Here is a 19,097-nt window from a genome sequence, read left to right as displayed (position 1 = left end):
CATTCGCTGCACAATTTTCCGCAGTTGTTGCCAGTGTTAAGGCATTAACGGATGCTGTGACCCAATTAAGAGCAGCCACAGAGGAGAGTCAGCGTGACATAGAGCGCCTTCGAAATAACATCACGTCAGAACTGCAACCAGCAGCACCAATGCACCAGGTGAGTGGAACGCCAACTGAATCTTTGCTAGAACGAATCTCCCAAAATATATTGGTAGAAGCTAATGAATCGACAAAAAAAGTTATACGACTTGCCTATATTTTCGAGCACCACGGAAGAGTGGCCTCTTTTCTTGGCTAATTTTAAAGATACAACTGAAGCGTTCCGTTATAGTAATAGAAGACAACACGCGGCGCATTGGTAAGCGTTTCGAAAGCGGTTTGCTGTGGAAATGCGTTCCGCCAGCACTACCAAACAGCTACGCTATGGCATACAGTCGTCTCTTGGGTATTGAGAAGAAAATGCGTTTGGATAAAGAGTTCGCAACCAGATACAGAGAAGAGATAGCCAAATATATATGAAATGGTTATGCCAGGCCACTTTCCAAGGACGAAGAAGGTATGCATACATGTTTTATTTGGTATTTGCCTCATTTTGCAGTTCAGAGCCCCCACAAACCGGGAAAAATGAGGATCGTTTTCGATGCAGCTGCGCAGGTGGATGGAATATCCCTAAATTGTACGCTACTAAAGGGCCCGGAGCAAGCCAAGCCGTTGCTAGACATATTATTCAAGTTTCGAGAAGGCGCAGTAGCTGTAGCGGCAGAAATACGCGACATGTTTTCGCAGGTGGTAATAAAGCAGCCAGACCAATATGCCCAGAGATTTTTATGGCGTAATGGCGATTCCCATCAGCCAGTGCAGCACTACGTTATGACGTCAATGGTTTTTGGTGCGATTTGCTCACCGTGCATAGCAGAGTACGTGAAGAACAAAAACGCCGAGGATTTTCGCCTACAATACCCAGACGCGGCTGCAGCAATCATTGATAGCCACTACGTAGACGATTTCGTATCCAGACTTCACAACATAGAGGATGCAGATCGCATATGCAAAGAGGTCAAGTTTATCCACGCTCAAGCCAGGTTTCAACTTCGATCGTTTGTTTTCTAATATTAGAGAACTTGAAACCAAACTTAACTCGGACTCTGAAGCAATATCTCAACATGTAACGCTAGAAGGGCACAGTAGCTGCGAAAAGGTTCTGGGGATGTATTGGGATGCGGCAACTGATTCATTCGAGTTTACATTCAAGTTTCATCGCATTTCAAAAGCAGTACTAGATGAAGAACGTGCCCCGACAAAACGCGAACTTTTGAGGATTGTAATGTCAGTTTTTGACCCTTTCGGCCTTCTCGCCGATTTCTTGTTATTCGCCAAAATACTGATCCAAGAAGTTTGGAAGACTGGCATCGAGTGGGATGAGCTACTGCCACATGAACTTCACCATAAATGGTTTGCTTGGTGGGGTGAGTTCAAACACATCGACGAGGTCAAGGTTGGCCGTTGTTACTCATCTTTGCTGCAGTCACCCACATCCGTTCAGCTCCATATAATAGTAGATGCCAGTCAAGTTGCATTTTGCTGCAGCTGGGTACTTTCGAGTCGCGAGGTCGCAAGATTGCGACGTTACTTTTATTGCCTGTAAAACCAGGGGCGCACCTCAAAAGCTTCTATCGGTGCCAAGACTGGAATTGCAAGCAGCTGTGCTAGGCGTCCGACTAGCCAAGCTCATATGCCGAGGTCATAACATTCAGCCAGATCTGGTCACATTCTGGTCAGATTCGCAAACGGTACTGCAATGGGTCAATTCAAAGGAAAGAAAGTTTACGTAAACCATCGTATAGCAGAAATAATATCGTCGTCCGAGCCTTCTCAATGGCGTTGGATACCAACAGACAAGAACACAACTGATACAGCAACTTGTCCGAAATGGCCACCTAAGGTAGAACAAATTAGTCCATGGTTGAGAGGTCCAAGTTTTCTGCGGGATTCAGCTAATCTTTGGCCACGTACAACCTGTAGCCCCATGCCCGCTCAACTGGAAGAAGAATTGCAGCCGTGCCTCGTAGAGTACTTATTGCAGTTTAATCGTTTTTCTTCTTTTCTCAGGTTAAAGCGGGTGATGGCATGGGTGTATCGGGCTGCAAGTAAATTTACACGTCGCAAGCATGAAAACAACGACGCTGCTCAGCTGAGTTCAACATTGACAGCCTCCGAACTGGAGAAAGCCGAGAAATACATCGTCAAAGAAGTCCAACGCGAGGTTTACGCCAAAGAGTTTACACAGCTAGAAAAATCCAAACGCCTTTCTAAGCAAAGCACCATATATGCATTGTCACCATACATAGACGACGAGGGTGTTATGAGGTTACGCGGGCGCATAGACGAGGCTACAGTTTTGCCAGAAAAAGCTAGAAGACCGATTTTGATGCCGTCCAAACACATCGTCTCACAGCTTATAATGCGTCAGTACCACGAAAAATATCATCACCAGAATGCCTCAGTAATTTTGAATAAGGTTCGTCAAACCTATTGGTTTCCTCACGCTAAATCGTTATTGAAAGTTGTGCAAAGTCGTGGGCAATGCCGAATTGATAGAGCCACACCAAAGCCGCCTTTAATGAGTCAACTGCCTGAAGACCGAGTCAGGCCTTACGTCAGGCCCTTTACATACTCAGGGGTTGATCTATTCGGCCCATTTAATGTGGCGATAGGTCGCCGCAGAGAGAAGAGATGGGCAGTCATATTCACGTGCCTCACCACCAGGGCTGCTCATTTAGAACTTGCGCACGACTTGTCAACAGATGCCTTTCTTTTTTTTATTTATTTTATTTATTTATTTATTATTTAAAGTCGACGACAAACTATGGTCGACTGCATAATATAAAAGATATATAAATATACAACTCAAAAGATAAAATTTAAGATATATCGAGATTTCAACAATGTTATATTACAAACAAAGAAATATTAATGAACATTACTATTTAATTTCAAAATATAATAATAATAAGAAATATGAGTAGAAATAAGATCTTATGCCGAAATCTTATACTGGCGGAATGCATCAGATTCCGCTCAGCATGATATCGGAATGCAGTGGATTCCAATCTCCCTGTTGGAATGCAACAAGATTCCAATCAGCATGTCATGGGAATCCGGCAGTGCTAAGAGTAGTGTAATGAGGATACGCCATCACAAGGCATAAAAAAGTAACATGACCTGTGTTCGATGCCTTTTAGCTTGTATCTCTTAAATTAGATAGGCAAGTATTTCATTACGTATAGTGGCAAAAGTACATTCAAGACTGATGCAGCTATACAAGTCATTGTAGTGCGCGCACCAGATAAGAAGAGGATTATTTTTAGCAAAGTTTCGTCGAAAAAGGGGTAAATAGAAAGGAACGTAGTGTCTGGATACTCTAGGGGGAACCGCAAAAAACAAGCGGCTGAGGAGGTCCGCGGAATCAATTTCTCCAATAATGAGCTTATGGATGAACAATACCCCCAGTAATATTCTCCGATTTTCCAGAGTGGGTAAGTTAATAAGAAGAAGTCTACTTCTGAATGGAGGAAGGTGGAGACTTGAGTCCCAATTAAGGCCGCGCAATGCAAATATCAAAAATTGCTTTTGAACTGACTCAAGACGTTTTATATGCTTTTGAGAAACAGGAGACCAAACGCATGAGCAATAATCGAGTATTGGACGAACCAGCGATGTGTAAAGAACCTTAGTGAGGTACGGATCATCGAACTCTTTAGCCCATCTTTTAACAAATCCAAGTAAACCCAAAGCTTTGTTGGCTATAGATGAAATATGCATGTTAAAATTCAATTTCGGATCAAAAAGGACACCTAGATCGTTTGCAATAGATATACGCTCCAAAGGCGTACCATCTATTACATAAGATTTCAACGCTGGCTTCACTCGGTGAAATGTCATATGCTTACATTTAGAGCAATTTAAAGCTAGTAAATTTGTTGTGCACCAACATTGGAACGAGTCAAAGTCGGCCTGAAGAAGATCCAAGGAACTCAAATCGGTAGGACAGTAAGTGTAGCAAAGTTTTACATCATCCGCATACATTATAGTATGGGAATATAATATTGTCTGTGGCAAGTCATTAATGAAAAGGGCAAAGAGCAAAGGGCCTAGATGACTTCCCTGGGGTACGCCGGAGGAAACTCCGAACGATTCCGACAGATTGCATTTGAACAGGACTTTTTGGGTCCGGTTAGAAAGATAGCTTTTCAGCCACATTAATAGGTGAAACGGAAAGCCCAGTAAATCAAGCTTATGAATAAGCAACTCATGGTTGACGGTATCAAATGCTTTGCTGAAGTCCGTGTAGATGACATCAGTTTGCTTGTTCGCTAAAAATCCTTCCATAACTATAGAGGTGAATACAAGCAAATTTGTAGTGGTTGACCTTTGACGAATAAAACCGTGTTGGCATGCAGATAAAAGACTAGAACACTGATATTGCAGTTGACTGGTGACAATCTGTTCAAAGACTTTAGGAATGACTGAAAGTTTAGCAATACCCCTGTAGTTTTCAACTTTTGACCTACTACCTTTTTTATGCAGGGGTATAATAAAAGACTGTTTCCAAAGTGCCGGGAATGACGCAGATCCCAGAGATAGCTCAAATAATTTTAAAATAGGCTCATACATGTTTTCGGCGCAGTACCTAAGCACGCAACTAGGAACACCGTCCGGTCCCGGAGAAAAGGTGGGCTTCAAAGATTGAAGACTCTGAAGAACAATATTACCATCAATAGCAGGATTCCTAATGTAATTTGAGCTATCTAAGTGATAGGGATATTGACCGGAATGAAAACCACTGGATGAATACGTGGACTTAAAGAACTCAGAAAATAGTGCAGCAACGTCGTCATCAGTGCAAGCTTTTTTACCTCCAAAGGTTAATGAGGAAGGATACCCAGAAGTTTTCCGCTTTGCATTTACGAAACTGTAAAACTTTTTTGGATTTCTAAAAAATTGGGCTTTACAACCACTCAAGTAATTTTTATAACAAAGCTGATTAAGACGGTGAAATTTAGAACGAGCTATTAGATATTTAGAGAGGTCTGCAGATGCTCCAGATTTCTTGAACCTCTTATAAAGCCTAAATTTAATGTTATTAAGTCTGATAAGTTGCCTTGAAAACCAAGGGGGCTTATTCGAACATAGGGTATAGCGAGTAGGAATGCAGGTATCAAAGAAGCCATCAAGCGTACTGTAAAATGTAGAGATAGCCGAATCGACATCAGTGCAAGGATAGAGATCCGACCAATTATGGGAAGCCAACAGATCATTGAGCATAATGAAATTCGCTTTGTAGAAGCATCTAGATCGGGGACGAGACTGTACTTGAATCCTACGGGGTAGGCTGATATCAAGTGATATCTCTAGCGTAGGGTGAAGAGGGTCTTCTGGAAGGGATAAAAGTGGTATTCGCGTAAGGGCAGTACCCACCGAGCCATCCACAAATACTAAATCCAGCATTTTATTTCCACTATTTGGAACATTGTTAATCTGTAAAAGAGATGAGTCTAACAAGCAATTGAGAAACTCATGTTGAGCAGTGGGAGTTAAAAAGTTTGAATCACTTATATTACCCCAACTAACTGTTGGCAAGTTAAAGTCACCAACAACAACAAGTCGATCGTTGTCTCCCAACTGCGAATGCAAATCACAGATGGCCGAGCTATGACTAGCATAAACATCCATATCCGAACGAAGTGGTATATACGAACAGCAAACAATTACGCTATAGCTACCGAATGAAAGCCTAACTGCTATGAATTCGATATGAGAGATATTGTCCAGCGAAATCAACTCAGACGATAGGTTAGATTCAACAGCAATAAGGACATCTCCCGCTCTAGAGATGCGATCACGCCGATAAACAGCATATTTATTTGAAAAAACCTCAGAATTGTAATTATCAGGCTTTAGCCAGGTCTCCGTAAAAGCTACAACTTGTGCAGAAAAGTTGAAAGAATTAAGGAAGAAAGGAACAAGTTTTGATCGTAAACCACGAACATTTTGGTAATTAATGAGAAGACGGGACAAATCAGCAATTACCTTTGTGTTGTTATTACTGTGTTCGTCATACCGTTTTTTGGCTGTAATAAAACAGGTTCGGCCCTCGCCTTTCTCGTGAACAAGTGAACCACAGTATGCTTGGGCCAAAAAGAGGAATCAAGTACCTTATCGAAATATTCATCTGAAACGGATATTTTAAATGAGATGTCTCTCTCATATTTAAAGTTAAATTTATACACATTGATGTTACTAGTGGGTGCAACACCAAGTTTAGAGCAAACGTAATGAGCAATGTCATTTTCGGTAAGCGAGGCGTGTAATCGGGACACAAATACAGCCCTACGAGGTGGTACGGCAGTCACCTGCAAAGGAGTAGCGGATAGCGCACCAAAGAGCTGGGAAGGTGCGGCCGTTATAGCGTTGGTTATCGAGCCCGTACTATTTTTTTCAGGTACACTTGTATCGTTAGCAACAACCCCAGTATCGGTAACTGTTATTGTTGGAGCTAAAGATACCGGTGGAGGTGTAGGATGAATTGGGGAGTCCAGCGAAATCAACATTAGTGACGTAGAACAAACAGCCGCAAAGGTACCACTATTAGTTCGTGCATCGTTTAATTTGCCAGAGATCGTCACAACCTTGTGGAGATTCTTGTGGAGATTCCTGAGCTGCATTGTTCATAACGTCTTTGGTAAGCCTGTTCGTATCAGTCAACGCGGTTGAAGGGACATTCGTAGGAGGACAGCTTTGCCCCTGACTCGAAGACAAGGTGGAGTTATTGTTGGGCATACATTTCTTACGTTTTGGGGATTCAGATATCACTTTCAATTTTTTAAAGTGAGCCTCCATCGTTTTGAATCTTTCGTTAAGGTCACGAAACCCAATAAAAATGTTGTTGAACTCTTTCTGAGTTTGCCTCATAAAAGCTCGCATGTCATTTTCTACGGAACGACAATCATGACATGTCCAGTGCAGTCCACTTTTGCTGGATATTAGGTCAACCACCCGACCACCTATGTGAGAGAAACCGGCACAGATAACATGAGCCATATTATCACAGAGCCAACAACAAACATAAGTATCACCACGGGAAATTTTCTTTTGATTGGTGCACTTCTTGACACAGCAATCCAACATAATTGCAAAGTTAAACAAATCCAAAAGAAAAATAGGCAAAAGAAACTATGAGTATAGGATAAATTGAACAGCTGTTCAAAAATTATGGGCGAGAGTTATTTTGGAGCACTGGATGCAAATCGGAAGACAGCGTATAGCTAGCAGCGAACACAACACAAAGCAAAAAGGCACACAATGACTTGCTAATAGCAGCTACCAACAAAAAGGTATGCAGTTACACAAATTTTTGTGAAAATCTATGATATATGAACACACAGACTGAATGTTTAAATTGCACAAAAAGCCACTATGTATATTGCACTGTGTAAAGATTTAATACCAAATTAAACTTATAAACTGTTTTCTATTATATGAATAAATATTTATAAATGATAAAACTTGTTTACAAAGTAAAAAGAATAACAATTCGAAGAGCGATCAAAAACACGTCCGCGCACGGCAAGGTTACCAGATTTTAACCTTACGTAATTTTATCAACCGCCGCGGAACGCCAGTACGAATCCGCAGTGACAATGGTACGAATTTTATAGGCGCCCAGAGAGAGCTGGAAGAATCCGAACGCATCTAAGATTTTGAACGCATTTCTAACGACGTTACCCAACGCGGAATAGACTGGAAATTCAATTGCCCTTCTAATCCTAGTTCTGGTGGCTGCTGGGAGCGCCTCATACAGATCGTAAAAAGACTTTTGCTCAAAATCATACGCGAAGAGGAGCCAAGAGAGGAGACGCTACGCAGCGTACTTATAGAGATCGAAAACATATTGAACTCAAGACCATTAACCGAAGTACCTTTGTCATCAGAAGAAAATTCTCCAATTACAACAAATCACTTTCTTTTGGGATGTCCCAATTCGACGCAAACGCCACAACCAGTAGACGAAAAACTATGTTTGAAAAAGCAGTGGCGCATAGCTTAAAGCCTCAAAGATCGATTTTGGAAACAATGGACACGGCACTATTTACCACAGTTAATTTTGCGTCAAAAATGGCAGGAAGAAGTTGAGCCCTTAAAGGTGAATGACTTGGTGTTAATATGTGACGCAATGCAGCCGCATAGCCAGTGGCAGAAAGGGCGAATTACACGAGTGTTTCCAGCCAAAGATGGTCAAGTACGTTTCGCTGAAGTTAAAACAGTTGGCACTTAGCACAAATACATACATACTTTTGATAGACATTTTGGGTACGATTTCTTTTTGCATTATAACAAAGAATCAGAGGCAAAATCATCATCGTCAAGAACAGCAGCCGACCAGCAAATACAATTTGGAAACTGAATAAAACTGCATAACCCTGCATACAATTTGGAACCTGCACTGTCTTGCATAACTTTGGAAACTGCAGGCAAATGTGCATAACATTTGGAAATAAAAAACATGTCATTTTAATTGTTCAGTTTAATAGTTTAATGTGACTTTCATGAAGTGTAATTGTTAATGTTCAAATAAATGTTGACCTAATGTTGTACAAAAGCTCCTAACTTCAATAGCTCGTATGCCTCTACATTCCCTGATAGGGGAAGCTCAATTGGACAACATGACGGTCCGTTGTGATACCACATATAATAAACTAAACTAACGGTGACGTAGATATAACTACTTAGAGAATCGTTGGGTAGCAACGATAAAGTTCCGAATGATCCCGATCTCAACCTTGGATAGCTCCTCGGGAGATCCAAGTGAGTCACGACCGAAATACTTTCGCCTAGCAAAAGCTGGGCAGTCAAGCATAAAGTGATTTGGTGATTCCACCTCATCATCCTCCATACAGCTGCAGCAGGATGGAGTTTCAAATATATTGAGACGTACCGCATGGATACCCATGGGACAGTACCCTGTGAAAACCCCAATGACCATTGATAGGTGAGCCTTAGTGAACCCAATTATTTCAGCAGACCTCCTGCCATCCACTTTCGGCCAGAAAGATCTTGATACCCTGCAAGACGCTGTGTCCGCCCAACGTTTGCTGAGCTGACTCGAGGCACAGCTATGGAAGAGCAATCCACAGGTGGCTAGCGGAATCCCGAAATTCCTACAGCCATCTTCATCCGGTTCAGTTGTACCGATTCGGGCTAAGAGATCCGCTTGACAGTTACCCGGAATATCACTATGGCCCGGGACAACAACAACAACCCAGATAATCTTAATTGTAAAATAATTCGATGCAATCACAAGTGAGGTCAGGCACTCCCAGACCACCCTCGATCGCACTGTAGTTGAGCTCAAGGCCTTTATAGCCGCTTGGCTATCAGAGTAGATGTTAAATTCCCTAACCGTAGTAGCGCTGGATAGCATTTCATTCACCGCATCCTTAATGGCAGCAACTTCCGCTTGGAATACACGGCAGTGATCAGTCAACTTAAACTTGCGGCTTAAATTTAGCTCTTGACAAAAGACCCCCCGCCAACCTTTCCGTCCAACTTCGACCCATCCGTGAACAAGTTAACCGGTCCCATGCCCCAGATAATTCTTCTTCTCCACTCCTCCCTCGGGCGAATGACTGGGGTGAAGGTTGTATAGGGAGCGGCCATCGGCATGCAATAGTCCGTCCTGTCCGGGATAAAGTCGAAACTGGTAAGAAGGCTAGAGTGTCTGAAATCAGAAAGCATATAACCCATATCACGAAGCCTGACCAACGACCGGGCCGCGGCTGCCTTTCCCGCAATATCTACGGGATGTATATTCAGCATGACATTCAGTGCCAAGGTAGGTGTTGTTCTCATAGCGCCACTGATACCAATAAGCACCGTCCGTTGCACTGACACTAATATTTTGGAGGTGCTCGCTGTGTCCAGTGCTTTCCCCCAGACCAGCACCCCATAGAGCAGAATCGGTTTGACCACCATCTCATAAAGCCAGTGTACTACTCCTGGCGAGAGCCCCCATCTCTTTCCGATAGCCCCCCCTGCAGCAGTACAAGGCAACCGCGGCCTTCCTGGCCCTATCTTCCACATTGGGCTTCCAGGACAGCTTCTTGTCCAGAACAATTCCCAAATATTTAACCCTGTCAGTAAGTACCAACGGTGCCCCTCCAATCGAAGGAGTTCTGGAGTCGGGTATCTTATATCTCCTTGTAAAAAGAACCAATTCTGTTTTTCCCGGGTTGACCGCCAATCCACATGATTCAGCCCACTTAGCCACACTATCCAGGTAGCACTGCAGAACATCACGCAGGGTGCCCAGAAATTTGCCTCTGACTAGGATAGCGAGGTCATCTGCATAGGCAACCACCCGACAACCATTGGCTTCCAGCTCCACAAGAAGCTCGTTGACTACCACAACCCAGAGCAGAGGAGATAGGACCCCCCTGTGGCGTGCCCCTGCACACCTTCCTCCTAATTATGGCCCCTCCCCACTCCGCTGCGGCAATTCTGCCGCATAGAAGTTTGCTAATAAATTCAACCAGAGCCGCTTCGACTCCTAAACCCACCAGAGCTCTTTCGATTGCCCCCGGTAAGACATTGTTAAAAGCCCCCTCGATATCTAGAAAGGCACCCAGAGCATACTCTTTATGTTCTAGAGACCCCTCTATTTGCTTTACAATCGAATGCAGAGCCGTTTCCGTCGATCGGCCCTTGCAGTATGCATGCTGTGAAGCCGACAGTAACCCCCCAGGTATCCTTTCCCGTAGGTACAGGTCAATCAGCCGCTCAAACGTCTTAAGAAGAAACGACGAGAGACTGATTGGCCTGAAATCCTTAGGTGACACATGAGAGCGCCTGCCGGCCTTCGGAATGAAGGTGTCCCTAACCGTGTGCCACGACGTAGGGATATAGTTAAGCCTGAGGCAGTTAGTGTAGATGATGGCCAACCAGCGGCAGGAAATCCCTAAAGAACTTTGAAGTTGCGCGGGAATGATGCCATCCGGGCCGGGTGACGTATAGGGCTTGAACGAATTTATAGCCAAGGATATTTCACTTTCCCGTAGGGGAATGGCAGGCATTTCAGCAACCGCCGACCACGCAAGCGAAGATCCCTGTGCAACTGGGACATCGGGAAAATGATTGTCCAGTAAAATTCTCAGGGACACCTCGCTACTCATCGACCAGTCCCCACCATCTCTCAGACACCCCCGAGGGGCGGGATTCCTAGAGAGTATTTTTCTAACTCTCGCGGATTCATTGCAGCCCCCTACGTTTTCGCAGAAGCTTCGCCATGAATCTCGCTTGGCTATCCTTATTTCATATTTATAAATCCCCAGACTGACCTTATAGAGCTCCCAGTCCGAGGGTAGTTTACTCCTCCTGGCTCTGTTAAAGAGCCACCTACTGGACGCTCTTAGGTCGTCAAGGGAATCAGACCACCAGGGCGGCTTGCCCGTCCCCATGTAAGTTTTCGGTGGGCAGGACTGTTGAAAGGCGCTATTGCTTGCCGAGGTGAAGTTTTCCACCAGACCGTCTATTTCAGATTCGGACAGGTCCGAACCAACGATAGGCGCCTCAGGCAATAGCTCTCCCAACTTCCTACAATACAAGTCCCAGTTGGTACTCTTAGGGTTCCTAAAAGATATTTTACCGGGACGTTCTTCGTTCACCGAGAACTGAATATATCGGTGATCAGAGAAGGAGTGCTCGATGAGAACCCTCCAGCCAGATATCCGATCTTCCAGTTCTCTGCTAACCAGGGTGAGGTCCAGGACCTCCTCCCTTACCGCAGTAATAAAAGTCGGGTCATTCCCCCTATTACATATACAAAGTCCCTCATCTATAATAAAAGTAAATAAAGACTCACCTCTGGTGTTCGTATCCGAGCTCCCCCATATGCTATGGTGTGCATTAGCATCGGCATCTATGATTACGCCAACACCTCTCCGCCTTGCTTCAGCGGTGATTTCGCCGAGTATCACAGGTGGTCCAGTTACGTCCCCATGGGGGGTCTCACATAGAACGGCATGCAATTTTTACTCGCAAACTAATGCCATTATTGATAGCATTATGGCAAGCGATGCATCTTCTTGTTTTACGTTATTTGGTATACTCATAGCTTTGAAAGTTGTTGAAAAAGACAGACATGTTTTTAAGCTGTGAGGTGTTTAATTCAGTTACTGAATTTATTAATCAATAAAACCTGCGAAATAGACGCTTAGATTGTTTATGCTGATAACTTTTTGAAATAATAAATGTAAAAGAATTTCGAAAATCATAATTAAACATTTTATATGCGAAAATGCAGAATCCGGACCCAATAAGGCCTAAATGTGCTAAATGTAAAAATGCAATAAAAGGTGAATCGGGAATAAGATGCCAGGGAGTGTGTGGAAAGGTGTATCACTTGACAAATAGATGCGCGGGATTGGACCAGTATGCCACCAATATGCTCAACACAAGTGATATGATAAAATTTATGTGCGATGTCTTGTTTATATAAAAAATGTCGATATGGCGATGAGATAAATACAGGAGACAGTTAAGTTAAATGGGATACACCTGAATGAATATAAAGGCGAGCTCGAAAAAACAATAAAAAAACAATGAGGAAATGAAAAAATTGCTGGAAGCTATTGAGGCAAGGTATACTGAACAGGTAAAAGCAATGATAATTGCCCAAAAGTCCTGTGAAAAAAGTGTGAACGAAATGAAAAGTCTATCTAAAATAACTAAAAATTTCAAATCACAAAGCGAAAAGATATGCGAAGAACTTACAAAGAATACTAAAGAAAGTGAGAAAGTATGTGGGGAAGTCAAAAAAATAGTGGGCAATAAACAATGCTGCCAAATGTATTTCTCAGAAGTCATAAAAAACAAAGTGTTGCCAGATGTAAAGAAAACCGCATCAATTATTATAAGGCCAAAATGACCCAAAAAATTGACAAAACAAGGATCTAAATAAAAGAATTGACCCTAAAAATTTAAAGATCTCAAACATAGAGAACAAGCGAAACGGTATTGTGGTGATTGAAAGTGAAAATAATGAAGAACAAAGCAAAATAAAAAATACATTGGAAAACAAAATTGGCAACGAATATGAAATAAGAATACCCAAGACGATTAATCCAAGCTTTCTTATATCGAGAATAAACTTCAAGCATGAGGAAAAGGAATTGTTGGAAAAACTAAGAATGCAGAACGAAATATTTGAAAAAAGCCACCTAAAGTTATTTTTTTTATAATGCTACTATTGAAACCGACGGTGAAACATTTCCAAAAGTACTAGCAAGAGATAAGATAAATATTGGTTCGGACAGAAGCAAGGTGTACGACGGAGTAAGTGTGTTATGCTGCTATAGATGCAAAGGCTTTAACCACAAAGCGACCGAAATAAATGTGAAAAATATTCCGTAAATAAGTGCATAAACTGTATTCGAGTGAACAAGAAGTGAAAATTGGGTGTAGATGAAAATCATGCAACAACCAGTAAGGACTGTCCGGTATACCAACATAAATTAAAATTGAAAAAGAAGCGGATTTGTTACTAGCATTCAAAAACAATAAATGGGGGGAGTGCTACGAAATCCCCCAAAAAAAAATACCCAAACACAAAATCCCCAAGGAAAAAAAATACCCAAACACATAATCCCCAAAATCAAAATCCCCAAAACCAAAATCCCTAAAATCAAAATCCCCAAAATCGAAATCCCCAAACACAAAATCCCAGTGCTATGATAAACATCATGACCTTGTAAAAAATAGCAATATCTCTTTCCTCTTTCATTCATATTTATGTATGTATAACTATATATTCACGTTTTGGCAATACATATTTTTACTTATCCATATATAGGAATGCTAGTCGCTCTAATTCGAACAAGCTAACAGAAGCGTTTACTACGTAGAAGAACATCATATACCACACTACCGGACTTGGCATGGCGTAGCCCAGGGTTATCTTTTATAAGCGCGGCCGAAGGCCGCCTATGCAGAAAGTTGGTATGGATTATTAGCCTTTTTTGGTCGCGGCGATTTTAAACCTAATTCGGATTTATTTCACACATAAAATGGGGATTTTGTGCTGGGGATTATGAGTTTGGGGATTTTGATTTTGGGGATTTTAATTTGGGGATTTTGTTTTGGGGATTTTGATTTTGGGGATAACGTGGTAGACCAATAAATGGGATCTATACCAACATTCATGGACTTATAAATAACTTTGAACATTTGGAAATTGCTATAATCAAAGACGATGTTGATATAATATTCCTGACGGAAACACATCTAACGCCAAATATTTAAGATAATGAAATAAGTCTTCCAAATTATAGAACATTAAGTTGTGTATCGAACTCTGCGCATACTGGAGGGGTAACAATATACATACAAAATAAGTGGGAAGTAAGAAATATAACTCACGAATCAATAGACGCCAAGGTGTGGGTGATATCTTGCGACTGCGTATTTAATAATTTAAGAATAAGGGCAATAGCGATCTATCGATCACCAAGTAGCTCTGAAAAAGATGTTTGTGACTTCTTTGAAGAGTACGTTGAAACAACTTTGAGAGTGCGCAAAATGTTATAATCTCGGGAGACTTTAATATTGACTGGAAGAAACCGGGAACATATAAAAACAGAATAGAAAGCATTTTAAATGATAATTGTTTAAAACATGTCGAAAAATATACGAGAGTGACAAATAACTCAAAAACGTTTATAGACTTTATAATTAGCAACATTCCCTCTATTAGTGTTAACGTTAGCGAATATGGAAAAATATCGGATCATGAGATCATTGAAATGAAGATAAGATCGGAAAATTGTGATAAAGATAAATGAAAAACAGTAAACAATTTTAAATACAATAAAAAATGCTTCGCAAAAGAATTTAAGGAAGAGCGTATATATGAAGCTCATCATAACATCAACGAGAATATAAAATTAATGGAGCTAGGACTAAAAAACACTATTAATAAATTTACTGTGGAAAAAGTCGTAAGTAACGGTAGTACGCCAACCAGATGGTACAATGAGCGGTTAAAAAATATGAAACGAAGGAAGGATAGCATATATAAAATTACAAAAGAAAATAACACCATTAATAACTGGGAAAACTTCAGAAGATACAGAAACTCCTACAAAGTACAAGCGATGAACGAAAAAAGAAACACATAAACAATAGAATAAGCCTGGCAAATGACCAGAAGAAGATGTGGAGTGGGATTAAACACTTAGTATTCAAGGAAGAAAAAAATGTGATATTAGCCAACGAAGTATGTAAGACTGATCATGAAATAGCAAGCAATTTTAAAAAATATTTTATTAGTAGTATAGAAGAAAAAAGAAACTATAGAAAATGTACAATATAAAAATATAATAGAAAATGCAACTATACCTTCAAATTTCGCATGCCAAATCGGGAAGAACTAAGGAAAATATGCACTAAGATGAAAAACAAATCGGATTATGAAAAAATCAGCCCTAAAATGATATTGGATAATTGGAGTACTATTGAGGTACCTCTGACAGAATTAGTTAATGAATCACTTACGAGCGGAGTATTCCCCAATAGCTTGAAAGATACAATGATAACGCCTGTTGAAAAAGTAAACTTACTTACTTACTTAATTGGCGCTTAACCGTCTAAACGGTTATGGCCGTCCAACAAGGCGCGCCAGTCGCTCCTTCGCTCCGCCAACCGGCGCCAATTGGTCACACCAAGGGAGTTTAAATCGTTTTCCACCTGGTCCTTCCAACGGAGTGGGGCCGCCCTCTACCTCTGCTTCTATAGGCGGGTTCCGATAGAAACACTTTCTTGGCCGGAGCATCATCTTTCATTCGCATAACATGGCCTAGCCAGCGCAGCCGCTGCGTTTTAATTCGCTGGACTATGTTGATGTCTGCGTATAGCTCGTACAGCTCATCATTAAATCTTCTTCGGTACTCGCCATCGCCAACGCGTAGAGGTCCATAAATCTTTCGAAGAACTTTTCTCTCGAACACTCCCAAAGCCGCTTCATCTGCTGTTGTCATGGTCCATGCTTCTGCCCCATATAGCAGGACGGGTACGATAAGTGACTTGTAGAGTATGATTTTCGTTCGCCGAGAGAGGACTTTACTTTTCAATTGCCTACCTAGTCCAAAGTAGCATTTATTGGCAAGATTGATTCTTCGCTGGATTTCAGTGCTGATGTTGTTGCTAGTGTTGATGCTGGTTCCCAAATAAACGAAGTCTTTTACTATTTCGAAATTATGGCTGCCAACAGTAGCGTGGTTGCCAAGGCGCATATGCGCTGACTCTTTGCTCGATGACAGCAGGTACTTCGTTTTGTCCTCGTTCACCATCAAACCCATCTTTACCGCTTCTTTTTCCAGCTTGGAGTAAGCAGAACTAACAGCGCGGGTGTTTAGGCCGATGATATCAATGTCATCAGCATATGCCAGTAATTGCACGCTTTTATAGTATATTGTTCCAGTGCGGTTAAGTTCTGCAGCTAGTATAATTTTCTCCAGCATCAAATTATAGAAATCGCACGATAGGGGGTCACCCTGTCTGAAACCTCGTTTAGTTTCGAACGGCTCGGAGAAGTCCTTCCCAATTCTGACTGAGCTGATGGTGTTGCTCAACGTCATTTTGCACAGCCGTATAAGTTTTGCGGGGAAACCAAATTCAGACATAGCGGCATATAGGCAGCTCCTTTTCGTGCTGTCGAAGGCGGCTTTAAAATGCAATTAGAAGAATATTTCGAAAACAATAATTTGCTTATGAAATACCAATCGGGGTTTAGGAAAAATTACTAATATGAAACTACAGTCAACTACGTTGTGAATGAGTGGAAAACAGTGGAAAGTAAAAAAATCATGGCTATTTTTCTAGATTTTAAGCGTACATTTGAAACTATAGACCGAGATATTCTTATCCAAAAACTTGAAAAGTACGGTATAAAAGATAAAGAGAGCAATTAGTTTAAGACCTATTTAGATGGAAGAACTCAAAGAACTAAAATAAATAACGATGTGTCCGTATATCTATGTGTGAACACAGGCGTTCCTCAGGGATCTGTGCTATGTGCGCTATTGTTCACAATTTATATAAATGATATGACTGCTGTAATAAAGAATTGTAAAACAGTGAGGTAGTTGGCAACGCCGCGTGCTAGTGCTATGAATGTGCATCGTCCGCATAAAAATATTTAAACTCAGAACAAATTATTTTTGTTGTTTACGGCCTTTGAATTATAACTTTTTAAATATAAACGAGCTCTAGGCCAAATATTTGTATATTCTTAATAAAACACAATACGTGAATTTTTGATATACAATTATATTATTTAATTTGTCGATATTTCGACTTCAGTCTGAAGTCATCATCAGGACTAGGTACGAAAAGAACAAACATAGATATTAAAATCATAAAAATACACATTTGCACAAGTACAGAACTTACATTTTTGAATGCAATATGTCGACTAGTGTAACAAAAATATAAGTTTACGAACAGTGCAAAGCAAATAACAATAAAATGTAAATAACACACAGCCGTTATCATAAACAAAAAATGAACATAAGCAGAAAGTTATCTAAATGAGTAGTGAGCGCCGCTCAAGTGATATCAGCTGCAGCCTGCAGGTGAACTCTTTGGTAAACAGTGGGAGATGCTCTTATCTATTATTGTTGTTGTTGTTGATCAGCTGCCTAAAGGCAGAGGCAATACCAATTGTATCAGATTTGAAGTTCATCCGTTTGTCGCTGGGTGTATTTATTATGTGCAGCATCTCTAATATGTAGCGTTTGTTGTAATTCCTCTCTTGCTGTAGAATTTCTACATTTTCTAAATTGGGAGAGTGTCCAGTTTCTCTGCAATGCTGTGTTAGCGCCGTTTTGCCATCGTTAGGGTTGTTGCGATTTTTAATATTCGTTTTATGCCCGGAAATCCTCGTTTTTAATTTCGATTTAGTAGTCCCCACATATACTTTGTCGCATACGTGGGACCCGTCACCATTACATAGAATTTTATATATCAAGTCCGATTTCTCATATTTATCTATTCTACTCTTGGTATTACTGAAAATTTGTCGCAACGTATTATTGTAGGTAAAGGCTAAATTATATTTCTCTTTGTCATAAATATTTGAATATTTTATTCTGTTAGACAGGCCTGACATATATGTAGTCGATTTATATATTTTATTATTTTCGGCATTTTTCCTCGCAGTGGGTTTCTTACAATAATCTCTTATAAAGTTTTTTATTATGCGTGTAGGAAATTCATTATTTTCTAGAACATTTATTATTATTTTAATGTTTTCTTTATGATAAACTTCATCGCTGATCGAGAGAACTCTGTTGATAAAATTTCTGGCCGTATTGACTATTGTAGATTTGTCATGTTTAGAATTAAAGTTAATTAATCTACCTGACGCGGTAGGTTTTTTATACCAATCAAAACATAATTGGTTATTCTTTTTTATAATAAGAGTATCGAGAAACGGTAGTTTTCCGTCCTTCTCCACCTCAATTGTAAATTTAATACTCCTGTTGTATTCATTTAGAATATTTAGCAATTCTTCCACCGTATCAGTTTTCACAATTGCGAAAAGGTCATCGACGTATTTGGTAAGCAAACGTGGCTTATAAGGGGAGTCATCTTCAAATTTCTCCAGTAATTCTTCCATTACAATGTCTGCTATGACGGGGGATGCTGGGGAACCCATGGGCATACCGCAGCGTTGCTCATAAATTTTATTGTTTAATTTAAAATACCTATTATCTCTAATGCAGAAACGAACAACTTCTAGAAAAAGTTCTTTTGTGAGTGTGGTGTGGCTCTTTATCTGGTTCCACTTAGATGCTATAATTTCTAAGGCATGATCTACGGGAATGCTGGGAAAAAGTGAGATGACATCAAATGACACGAGACTCTCATCATCATATATGTATGTATCTTTTATTTTGTTTTTAAATTCAATTGAGTCTTTTACGTTATATTTGGACGATTTGGTTATGTTCGTGAGAATATTAACCACATACTTGCATAAATT

This window comes from Eurosta solidaginis, chromosome 2 (assembly GCF_040869045.1).
Source record: "Eurosta solidaginis isolate ZX-2024a chromosome 2, ASM4086904v1, whole genome shotgun sequence".
Lineage (NCBI taxonomy): Eukaryota > Metazoa > Arthropoda > Insecta > Diptera > Tephritidae > Eurosta > Eurosta solidaginis.
This window is presented reverse-complemented; position numbering follows the sequence as displayed.